Source organism: Amblyomma maculatum, chromosome 7 (genome assembly GCF_055883805.1).
Source record: "Amblyomma maculatum isolate TAMU_Amacu chromosome 7, ASM5588380v1, whole genome shotgun sequence".
In the NCBI taxonomy this organism is placed as follows: domain Eukaryota; kingdom Metazoa; phylum Arthropoda; class Arachnida; order Ixodida; family Ixodidae; genus Amblyomma; species Amblyomma maculatum.
The window spans coordinates 87314918-87326726 of NC_139350.1; the positions used below are offsets into that span (position 1 = coordinate 87314918).

Genomic DNA, 11809 nt, shown 5'->3' on the forward strand with positions numbered 1-11809 from the left:
ACGCGCACCTAAAAAAAAAACCTAAATAAATTTCGAACGTTGTCGATGTCGCCGAAAATACAAGTTTTATATGCTACGCACTCGGCACGCCAATATGGCACAGTTCAAGGCTCACACTGTAAAGCTCTGTTAAAAATGGCTACCATACGTCCTGCCTGGAACAGCTGATGGCTCAAGCCAAACGACACACAAAGGGCCTCGCGCAGTTGAGCGCAAAATTGCTACCACTGCAAGCGCCTGCCCAGCTGCATGAGCAATGATGGCGCGCATAAAAATAGCGCCAAAGGCGAAATAAGGAACCGTGGGCAAAGTACGCAGACCACAGGCTTAGCGCGGCCCGGCGTCGGTAACTTTGACTGGCCGCAGAGGACGGATAAGTAGGTCAAAATGGCGGCGAGTGCTCCAGCACCACTTACCGCAAGGCTTCGCTCGCCGTCTACCTCCTTGATGACGTCGCGCCGTCTTTTTTTCAGCGTCTGCGTAATTGGGATGCCATGAGGCGTCGTCATGAGCACAAAGATTGCCACACCGCCCAAGTCGCGCAGAGACGTTTTATTAAGATGCACAGATTTCATTAAAGCAATAATTGAGAGTACTAAGACAGCTCTAAGAAGAATGAAATGAATAAATAAACTAAAACCCAGTGAATTCTACCACAGAACCCAACAAGTTCTCTTTTCTAGGAACACTTCTGATGGCAATGCCGCTACAAATATAATGGCATCCTTGCTTGCGTGAGTTTTAAAGGCATTTTAAAAGCGAATCAAGCAATGCTAAAGAAAAAAAGTAGCACTTAAATTTTTAACTTTCCTTTATAAAATGTAGCTACTCAGTCCGTCAAAACGATGCATCTCATATGCGCTTTTTATTCTCATTTAGCAGAATGTTCCTTGGAGAACTTTACACAGAATGTACAGACTACTACAACTATGAAACATAAGCACATCTTCGACAGACAAAGCAAATCAGTACCTTCAAAAGAGACTAGCTTTCATTAGGAAACCATCGCTGCGTGAAACTTGCGAGCAGTGCTTTGCCCACTTCTGCACCGATTGCATGATATTGGTTTGCGAGCAGTGCTTTGCCCACTTCTGCGCCGATTGCATGATATTGGTTTCTTTGCAGAGTCCCGTACACGACCACCAAACTTGTGCACAGTGCCTTCACAACTGTTTCCGAAGTGATGGTTTTCTTGCAAAGTGCGCATTCCCACCTATCTTATAAATATGTGTGGCTTTATTTCACAATAGTTTCGCCTCCGCAATCTAGCAGTTGAGCCATTAAGTCGACTGTGCAATTGCAGATGCTATTAGTGGTTCAAGTAATTAACGAACAGTGTGCATGAGAAAGCTAAGACATATTCTAACCTTTAGCCAGTGTAAACCAGGTCTTGTTACTTACTGCTTTCATGAACAAAAATAGAAATTGCGTGCTCACCCTCAGACGGCATCCTGCTTCCACGTTACAGCTGCGATGAAAAAAGAGAAATGAAACGACATTTATCAAGCCGCAGAGCACCAGTGTATGGTTCGCAGTGAGCAGAGAATATCACCGTCGCAAGTTGCACCGGATGTAATGAATAAGTTAAGTAGACTAGACTGGAGAACCTGCTGAGCCAGTGTTCCAAGGTGACAGCGCTCAAGTCTATTCCCAGCAAAGAACACAGATATCATGCAAGGCTCTTGCAATTGCCAGAAACAATGGCTGCCAGCTGGCAAAGCATAAAGTTTAGCTTATCATTTGGACAAAACAGAAGAAAAGCTGTCTTCACAGACCAGTATTTTCTCGTCACTTGGAGAACATCGGCCTTTACCAAAAAAAGGAGTTCACATGCTCACAAGTTAATTTAGAAAGATCAGTATAAGTAGAAGATTACACAGCGCTGAGAGTCACAACACAAACCGCTACAATTATTACCGCCTCACAAGTAACTGTTGAAACTTATATAATGTGATGCTTAGGAAATCAGCAGGACAAATCTTAACCCAGCACAAACACAATGTGTAATAGTGGCGCTCACGCCGGCAAGAAAAATTAGCTAAATTAGGCCACGGCTTCAGGACTGACTAGGCAACAGCCTAGGAATCATTAGGTATGAGCTAGCAATGGCAAATGACAAGCTCGACAAGGGGCGCGCTTTCATTTGCGCTTCTTCGAACGCCGCGTCACACAGCAAACAGAAGCAGACCAAGATGTCTAGGAGGTCTTAGTACAGCAGGCATCAGCGGCGTTTGCCGCCTCTCAAAGCCTGAGTTGCTTTGGGACGTTAAACCCCACAAACTGATTGACAGGATAGACAATGCATAGTATCTATAACAATTCTCCGCGTCCACACGTACCATGCCATAAAAGAAGGGAGGAATGTGAAACAGTAGCCAACTTCTTCACTCGCAAGCATCATTCACCTCCACATTCGTAACAAATGCGTAGCAGAATGCGGCACCCAGGCCTTCGCCGTTCACCACTTTAGCCGTCAAAGAGTCTCGTAATTTTTTTCCTTGCTTAATTCGAAACCTCCATTCCTAAGTCAATGAATAGCCAGCTCTGAAGCTGCTTTGCTTACTGCTCTCGTTTGTCTCTCCGCTGGGTATTCAAAATGCTGTGAGGAGGCCATTATTATAGTCATCAGCTGGATTATACGCAAAAGCCTCTCCTACATTACTCCAATTAACCGGTCCTCTGCCAGCCGCATCCACCTGACCCCTGCCAACTTCTTAACCTCACCCACCTACCTAACTTTCTGCCTCCACCTGCTACGCTTTCCATGTCACATACACTGTGCATTTTTTCACAATTCCGCCCAGGAGCTTATGGCTCCTATTAAATTTACTTGTGAGCAAATATGTTCCGAGCTTCCCTACATTATGTAAATTTTTGCATTAAGCCCTAGTCCAAGGCTCTTTATACCTCTGCCATGGTGCGTTGCCATGGTCCCCGTGTGCAGCTAAATTTGGTAGTAAGACATCCCGGCAGCTGGTTTGGAGCAGTTTGGGAGCAATATTCTGCTTCAGACCAGGACGGGGCAGGGAAAGCAGTTTGTAGCAGAATGAAGCAGCACTTCAACTTCCGATTTGAACACAAATAGCTGCCTGTATGACGCTGCGACATAGCAATAACACGTAGTACATTTACTTTGGATTCTCCAAGCAGATACCACAATAGTAGCAACACAACGAAGGACACAGTCGGATGCCACCATCTGCTTAAATAAGACTCTCTTCGTCAATTTATAATATGAATTCCTGGTTGAATCCCGCGTTCTCCCCTCAATACTTCCATCAAATGTTGAGATCTACCAGAATGTGGCAACATTTTTATACTCGTCTCCTGACGCAGACTGTCCCTCTAAATGAACAAGGCTAAAGTGAAAATGGCCAATGTCGACTACTGCACTGCAATGAAAACTAATGCAGACAGGTAAGCGCTGCATGCTAGAGTGGCCATTCGCCCAAGAACTTTAAAACGTACACAAATTTCAGCTGAAAGCTAGTGCTCCTGTGCTTAGCATGCCAGTGCTATTGGACTGCTTAAAGGTGGCTTATTTTAAGCATATGAGCAAGTTAAGTCATAAGAAATAAATTAATGCCTGGATGCCAGTTACAAGCAGATGTGACTCAACACAATGCATAGTCAAAGGGTTTATGAAAAATGGTTTAAAAAGGTACATGAAGAAGAGGCCAGCCAAAGCATGTAATGTTAATCACATAAAAGTAACCGATCAGGATGTTTCCTGGTTTTATATACCGGTGGAGTGTCCGACAAATTTGGAAGGTACATTGAATTAAAGAAACAGTGAGAAGGGGAAGAAAGAGAAGGCAGGTTGTGAGAACATAACCAAATAGTGCCTACTGCATTGCAAACCTGGATGTAACAGATCTGCATGTAGTAAATTCCACAATATTTTAAAGTTCCTCAATTCCTTGACACCACTCACATTGAAGCACATACATCCGAGAACTCCACATAATAAAGGTGTTGGGGTGATTAAACTTGACATAAGCTACCTATGCCGACTAGCTAGTGCAAGCTACTTCAAATTAACCACGCGACAGTTTCACGATGGAAAACATGAACCAACATGACAGGAACGTTTGACCAAAAGTGCTGGTGCCAGCACATTCATGTGGCTAATGCAGCAGGACCTCCAATTTTCGCTTTAGTGGCAAAATTCTGTTTTGAGCAATTTTCGAAGCCTTCAAATTTTAAGCGCATTGCAGCACTTTTCTTTATTCTCATTTTGCAGAATGTTGCTTGGAGAACTTTACGGAGAATGTAAAGACTACTGCAACTATGAAACATGAGCACATCTTCGAGGAACAAAGCATTTCGGTAATCACAAAAGAGATTAGCTTTCATTATGAAGCCACCACTGCATGAAACTTGCAAGCAGTGCTTTGCCCCCTTTGGCACCAATCGCATGCTATTGATTTTTTTTAGAGTCCCGTACACGACCACCAAACATGTGCACAGTGCCTTCACAACTGTTTCAGAAGTGATGGTTTTCTTTCAAAGTGCGCATGCCCACCTATCTTATAGGTATGTGTGGCTTTATTTCACAAGAGTTTCGCCTCCGCAATCTAGCAGTTGAGGCATTACGTCGACTGTGCAATTGCAGATGCTATTAGTGGCTCAAGTATTTAACGAACAGTGCGCATGAGAAAGCTAAGACATATTCTAACCTTTAGCCAGTGTAAACCAGGTCTTGTTACTTACTGCTTTCATGAACAAAAATAGAAATTGCGTGCTCACCCTCAGACGGCATCCTGCTTCCACGTTACAGCTGCGATGAAAAAAGAGAAATGAAACGACATTTATCAAGCCGCAGAGCACCAGTGTATGGTTCGCAGTGAGCAGAGAATATCATCGTCGCAAGTTGCACCGGATGTAATGAATAAGTTAAGTAGACTAGACTGGAGAATCTGCTGAGCCAGTGTTCCAAGGTGACAGAGCTCCCAAGTCTATTCACCGCAAAGAACACGGATGTCATGCAAGGCTCTCGCAAATGCCAGAAACTATGGCTGCCAGCTGGCAAGCATAAAGTTTAGCTGATCATTCGGACAAAACAGAAGAAAAGCTTTCTTCACAGACCAGCATTTTCTGGTCACTTGGACAACATCCGGCCCTTACCAAAAAAGGGGTTCACATGTGCACTAGTTAGTCTAGAAAGGTCAGTATAAGTAGAAGATTACACAGCGCTGAGAGTCACAACACAAACCGCTACAATTATTACCGCCTCACAAGTAACTGTTGAAACTTATATAATGTGATGCTTAGGAAATCAGCAGGACAAATCTTAGCACAAACACAATGTGTAATAGTGGCGCTCACGCCGGCAAGAAAAATTAGCTAAATTAGGCCACGGCTTCAGGACTGACTAGGCAACAGCCTAGGAATCATTAGGTATGAGCTAGCAATGGCAAATGACAAGCTCGACAAGGGGCGCGCGATGTACCGCCACGACAGGTCACAATGTCACAAGGCGATTAATGCATATATGAAGCTGACCCCATCGGGCGTCCTATCCAAGCTTTCATTTGCGCTTCCTCGAACGCCGCGTCACACAGCAAACAGAAGCAGACCAAGACTTCGTTTGCCTTGCATTTTAAATTAACCACTCGATTACAAATACACTTTGTTTCGCACACACTTTTCAAACGTCCGCTCACTCCTTCGCACATTTCTTCACGCGCCCGCCGCGCACTCGTGCTCGGTGTCCCGTGGTCACACTCTCTCGCACCAAAACAGGCGTGCGGTCCGCCTGCATCCCTGCTTGCGATTTTATCAGTGCCCCGGTGCGATCTTGGAGACAGGCCGGGGCGGTGACTCAAAGGTCGTACTGCTGACTCTAAACAATGAGCCTGGGCGCGCGGCAGACACGGAAACATCCGTGGAACCTCCTCCCCCCTCAACAAACGCTGTTTTCCTTTTCTCTTTTACGGTGAGCTTCTTTCAAACTTCGACGAGTCCGCGCCAGCTCCGTTCTGCGGCCTGACCGCAACGTCGCCCCGCATCGGCCTTTCGCTGCAGGCCAACTGTTTCCTCACTTGTCAACGGAGCCGATGGGCTGCGAGAATGCCCCTGCCTCCATAACCTCGCATTTCTAAACTAGAGGAAACATTTGCTAGTTGAGAGCTTGTTCGCAGATGAAAAAACAGATTGAAAAACCACTTACTGCTTTGACTCAGCGCACTGGCAATTTGCTGCCAGGGGCCGAATTACGGGAGGCATCGTTTTGCATGCACATCTCTCTGCGCGATTTCATGAGAGGCTGATAATTCCACAGCGAAGAAGATTCCGCACTGCACATGATCAAGCTGCCGACAGACACAATCACCGACACAACACCAATAACACCTGCGAGCCGAGGAGCGTTGGATGATATGTCAGATATGTCGCCTACTAGCTGGTTTGAGGGTGCGTTCCAATTCTGCAGCGAAAATTTTCGGTGCAGTCAGTGACGCCGCAGTGCGATTTCACACAACGCTTTCGCATGCAGCGAACCCGAGGTTCATATTAAAGGCAAAATTACGAGGTTAAAATGGAGCTACCACTTAAGACCCACGGCCTCTCGTGAGTATTCCTTCCCCCATGGTAACGCCATAGAGTTAATACAGAAACTAACGCCGCACAAGTAACGCCGATTGAAAGCATATGGTGGTTATCTTTTCCCTCCACGATTGAAAGAAAAAATACCCTTTAAAATACTGAACGCCGGCTTAACGCCGCCTGTTACAGTTCACCATGCTAGCACTAAAAACTACCGAGATTTCTTAAGAAACGTTACCATGAAATTTGAGTTTTTTAAAGGGGAAAAAAAAAGGCCTACTTTCTTTATTAAAGTATAACTCTGACTGACAAGGATGATACAAACTGTTTTTACGCTAATCTAACCGTTCGAGAGGTGCCATATGTGGCGGGTAATGTGAAATCCTCATATGCTGCAGCTGCGCAGCGATTTTTGTTGAAAAATTCTATCTCAAACGCACACGGAGCCCTCTTCGTATTTCTTATTGAAGCATTCTTATATTTTATGCTAAATAAATTGTGATGAACCCATTCAATGGTCGCTCAAATGCATTCTAACCGTCAATTCCAATTGTGCTGCATCAAGAACAGTCAGTCAAGTATTGTATACCACACTTTGGTATCCTGAGATAATAGCAAAAAGTTTGCCGATTCAAGCTGTAGCTGAACCACATTCACCGCTACGTACGCACCGTTGCTCGTTCCGACATGAAAAAATTCGGCGTAGAAGCCCCCTTTTGTCGTGTTCGTATATACAATCTCTCATAGAACATAAAACTGAATTCACGAATATAAAAGGCTGGGATCACACTGTCCAGTACAAAGAGCAATGTCATTCTCAGTTTTCGCCCCTACACGTGGCATTAACTGCGCCGCGTGAAGTTGCTTCACCTTGTAGGTTGAAATTTCACTGGAATGTCTGAAAAGATCTGCAATAGAAAGAAAATCCGCAAGAAACTATTCTACGGCGTTCACCCCGTCCAGCAACACGATGCGACACGATCGCGGAAATTTATTTCCCCAAGTTTGTGGACTGTGACATGTTCGAAAGAATCTCCTCAAATTAAGGAGGAGGAGGAGGAGGAAAAACATTTATTATATAAACTTCCTTTTCTTCCTGAGTGGAGCCTTCAGTCCAGGGCTCCATGTGCCGCCTCAATCCTGCAGGCCCGCCAGAACAGCTGTCGCTGGTCTTGCGGGTTGTTGCGAATAAAACGGTCTCAGAATAAATACAAATCATTCCATAAGCCCATGGGCCACGGCAATCCTCTCGGCCCGCTCGATTAGCCAGCGTTGTTCGGTCAGCTCCGTGCGGGACAAGGCTCAAATTAAAAGAGCCGGGCGCTTAGGAACTAGGCCGGAAAACGTTACAAAAATCTTCACATGAACAAAGAGTAACATGGCAACTAGGCCTAGGCTTGTCCGGTTCTGCATGGTAACAATGACGGCCCGTAGATGACTTTCAGAATATCGTTCAGCGCCACTTACCGGGATGGCCGCCTGCGCTTTTCTCAGCTTCGAGTTATCTCGTTTTCGTCATTTGAGGGCACTCCCGAAACCTACGTTCGCTGTTATCCCCGTGGAGACCCCCATGGACATAAAACTGAATTCACGAATTTAAAAGGCTGGGATCACACTGTCCAGTACACAGAGGAATGCCCATCACAGTTTTCGCCCCCACACGTGGCATTATCGAACTGCGCCACGTGAAGTTGCTTCACCTTGTTGGCTCAAATTTCATTGAAATTTCTGAAAAGATCTGCAATGGAAAGAAAATCCGCAAGAAACTATATCCTACGGCGTTCAACCCGTCCAGCAACACGATGCGACACGATGGCGGAAATTCGGAAATTTATTTCCCCAAGTTTGTGGACTGTGACATGTTCGAAAGAATCTTCTCAAAATAAAAGAGCCAGGCGCTTAGGAACTAGGCGGGAAAACGTTTCAAAAATCTTCACATGAACAATGAGTAATGGCACCTAGGCCTAGGCGTCAAGTAGGCCTAGCCTTGTCCGGTTCTGCATGGTAACAATGACGGCCCGTAGATGGCTTTTCAACTAAGGAGAATATCGTTCAGCGCCACTTACCGGGATGGCCGCCTGCGCATTTCTCAGCGTCGAGTTACCTTGTTTTCGTCATTTGAGGGCATTCCCGAAACCTACGTTCGCTGTTATCCCCATGGAGACCCCCATGGACATAAACAATTGAATTCACGAATTTAAAAGGCTGGGATCACTGTCCAGTACACAGAGGAATGTCCATCTCAGTTTTCGCCCCCACACGTGGTATTATCGAACTGCACCACGTGAAGTTGCTTCACCTTGTTGGCTGAAATTTCACTGAAATTTCTGAAAAGATCTGCAATGGAAAGAAAATCCGCAAGAAACTATATCCTACGGCGTTCAACCCGTCCAGCAACACGATGCGACACGATGGCGGAAATTCGGAAATTTATTTCCCCAAGTTTGTGGACTGTGACATGTTCGAAAGAATCTTCTCAAAATAAAAGAGCCAGGCGCTTAGGAACTAGGCGGGAAAACGTTTCAAAAATCTTCACATGAACAATGAGTAATGGCACCTAGGCCTAGGCGTCAAGTAGGCCTAGCCTTGTCCGGTTCTGCATGGTAACAATGACGGCCCGTAGATGGCTTTTCAACTAAGGAGAATATCGTTCAGCGCCACTTACCGGGATGGCCGCCTGCGCATTTCTCAGCGTCGAGTTACCTTGTTTTCGTCATTTGAGGGCATTCCCGAAACCTACGTTCGCTGTTATCCCCATGGAGACCCCCATGGACATAAACCTGAATTCACGAATTTAAAAGGCTGGGATCACTGTCCAGTACACAGAGGAATGTCCATCTCAGTTTTCGCCCCCACACGTGGTATTATCGAACTGCACCACGTGAAGTTGCTTCACCTTGTTGGCTGAAATTTCACTGAAATTTCTGAAAAGATCTGCAATGGAAAGAAAATCCGCAAGAAACTATATCCTACGGCGTTCACCCCGTCCAGCAACACGATGCGACACGATCGCGGAAATTCGGAAATTTATTTCCCCGGACTGTGGACTGTGACATGTTCGAAAGAATCTTCTCAAAATAAAAGAGCCGGGGCACTTAGGAACTAGGCCGGAAAACGTTTCAAAAATCTTCACATGAACAAAGAGTAACATATGGCACCTAGGCCTAGGCGTCAAGTAGGCCTAGCCTTGTCCGGTTCTGCATGGTAACAAAGACGGCCCGTAGATGGCTTTTCAACTAAGAAGACTATCGTTCAGCGCCACTTACCGGGATGGCCGCCTGCGCATTTCTCAGCGTCGAGTTATCTCGTTTTCGTCATTTGAGGGCATTCCCGAAACCTACGTTCGCTGTTATCCCCATGTAGACCCCATGGTAGCCATGCATGACGGTTCTCAAGGACTGCTCTAGTCGTCTTGCTGAAGACTGGCGTAGTGCTGTGGTGTTGCGTGACCAGACCTTTATTGGAAGGCTCCATCGCTTCTGCGCATGCGCCAGTTGAAAGAAGTGAGGAGAAATAACTTGCCGGACGTGACGTAAAACTTGTTTTATGTTTTGTTTGTAAAATGTTTGCCGTTTCTCGTCGCCGTTTCTAGCGATAGGCCGATAGCTGGTCGCCAGTGTCGCCGGCTCCGTAATCGCTCACAAGCCGGACTTGGCTGTGGCGATGATGACGGACGGGTTTCTTGGCATCGTAGTTTAAATATCGTAGCCGAGTGGCGGTGTGTGGACGTGTTCCTTTCCACTTGTAGCTTCGGTCTCGCGTACTGCTGTTCGTTAAGCGACATGCTGCATATTCCCATGCGTTCTCTTGGTTACAGATAGCACCGTCTCCGACCTGTGGACTCTGCGACGCTAGTTCTGCAATGCGTGTCAGCCCGCCCTTGTCGATGGAACATGCCTGCAGTATGTTGCAAGTGACTGGTGTGGTCAGCATTCCATGTACTTACTTGCATTTCCCGAAATTTATACAAGTCACTGTCTTTGGATCATCCGGAAGTACGTATACAATCGGACTGAGGTGTACAGCGCAAGTAAAGCAACACATGGAGTGAGAAAAACTCGTCTCCGATCGAGTGCGTAGTTGAATGGAATCTCGGTCATTTTTATCGTTGCCCTCGACTTCGACACCACTATTTAGTAACAGTGGTAAACTTTAATATCCTGGAAACACCAGCATAAAAAGGCCGGTTGCTGTAATTTGCACGAAATTGCCTCTCTATCCTGGATTTCAAGAGGTCGGTTAGTGTATCCGGAGGGCAATTGTTTTGCCATTTTTCGTTGCTTTTATCGGATGTACAAACAGGAATTCGGTGTCCAATTGACGCAGGCAGCCTGGCACAGCTAATCTATTATGAAGCTCCGGTGCGGTAGCCAGCCCGGGACTAACCGGGAAATAGAACCTCAACCGGGAAGGCCACCTATTCATCACAGCTCTAAAGCGACTCGCTGCCGGCCTACTGGACTAGTCATGCAACCGTGGAACCCAGGTATATTTTCAAGTAAGCTTGTGTACTTAGGAGTGCCGCGAGGCACAACGCCCGCGCAAAGAAAAAATGCTCCACTTCTCCCGACCCAGTCCTGCCTCTACTTTTGCTCCTTAAGTTGAAGGCTCGAAGCAGAAGCTGTGAAATTCCTGGTATTTTTGCACAGTATTTATCTTCAAGCTGCTCTACCTCTATACAGTTCTTGTTGTGTCGACATCCTGCAATTTTTTTTTTTTTTTTTTTTTTTTTCAGAAAACATGCCACGGCATCCTATTCGATCGATGTTATTTCTACTTGCCCTGCTGTGCTTATCATTGTGGACAAGCATGTAGACTAGTGTCCAAACAATAAACAAACATTGCTGCGTTCGTGATTCCATCTTTGTCCAGTCATTGCCCTTATGACTAGTTGCAGCATGCACCAAAAACAAAGTTTGCCAAGTAATTATTTCCTTTGCCTTAGGGAAAACAGGCCAGCTGTGAAAGCTGCAAAGATATGGACTGATATCCCTTCATATTGTTTCACACAATCATGCTAAAGATGTGTTGCATTTTCAAAGATTTAAGCAGTCTGCTTGCCAGCGCAAGACGGAACATTTATTGCGGACTGCATATTGGTTGTGCAGTGTCAAAATACACACATGCATCTCGACTTCAGGACATTCAATACCCTCGGGTGGTCACAAAATACTCCATATGTCATGATAGCCAACTGCAGCTATGGGATAAAAAAGGCATATGGACATAAATCATTGCAATAGTAGCAAAACTGCGTAAATTT

At 45.7% G+C, this 11809-nt stretch overlaps 1 long non-coding RNA gene across 1 annotated transcript; it reads left to right on the forward strand.

Annotated features, from left to right (window-relative positions):
* Positions 1–6433: 6433 nt before the first annotated feature.
* Positions 6434–11398, forward strand: LOC146183888 (uncharacterized). The gene is made up of 3 exons (XR_014708805.1): positions 6434–6570; positions 10873–11032; positions 11282–11398. It is a non-coding gene; the product is annotated as an uncharacterized LOC146183888 (long non-coding RNA).
* The last annotated feature ends 411 nt before the right edge of the window (positions 11399–11809 follow it).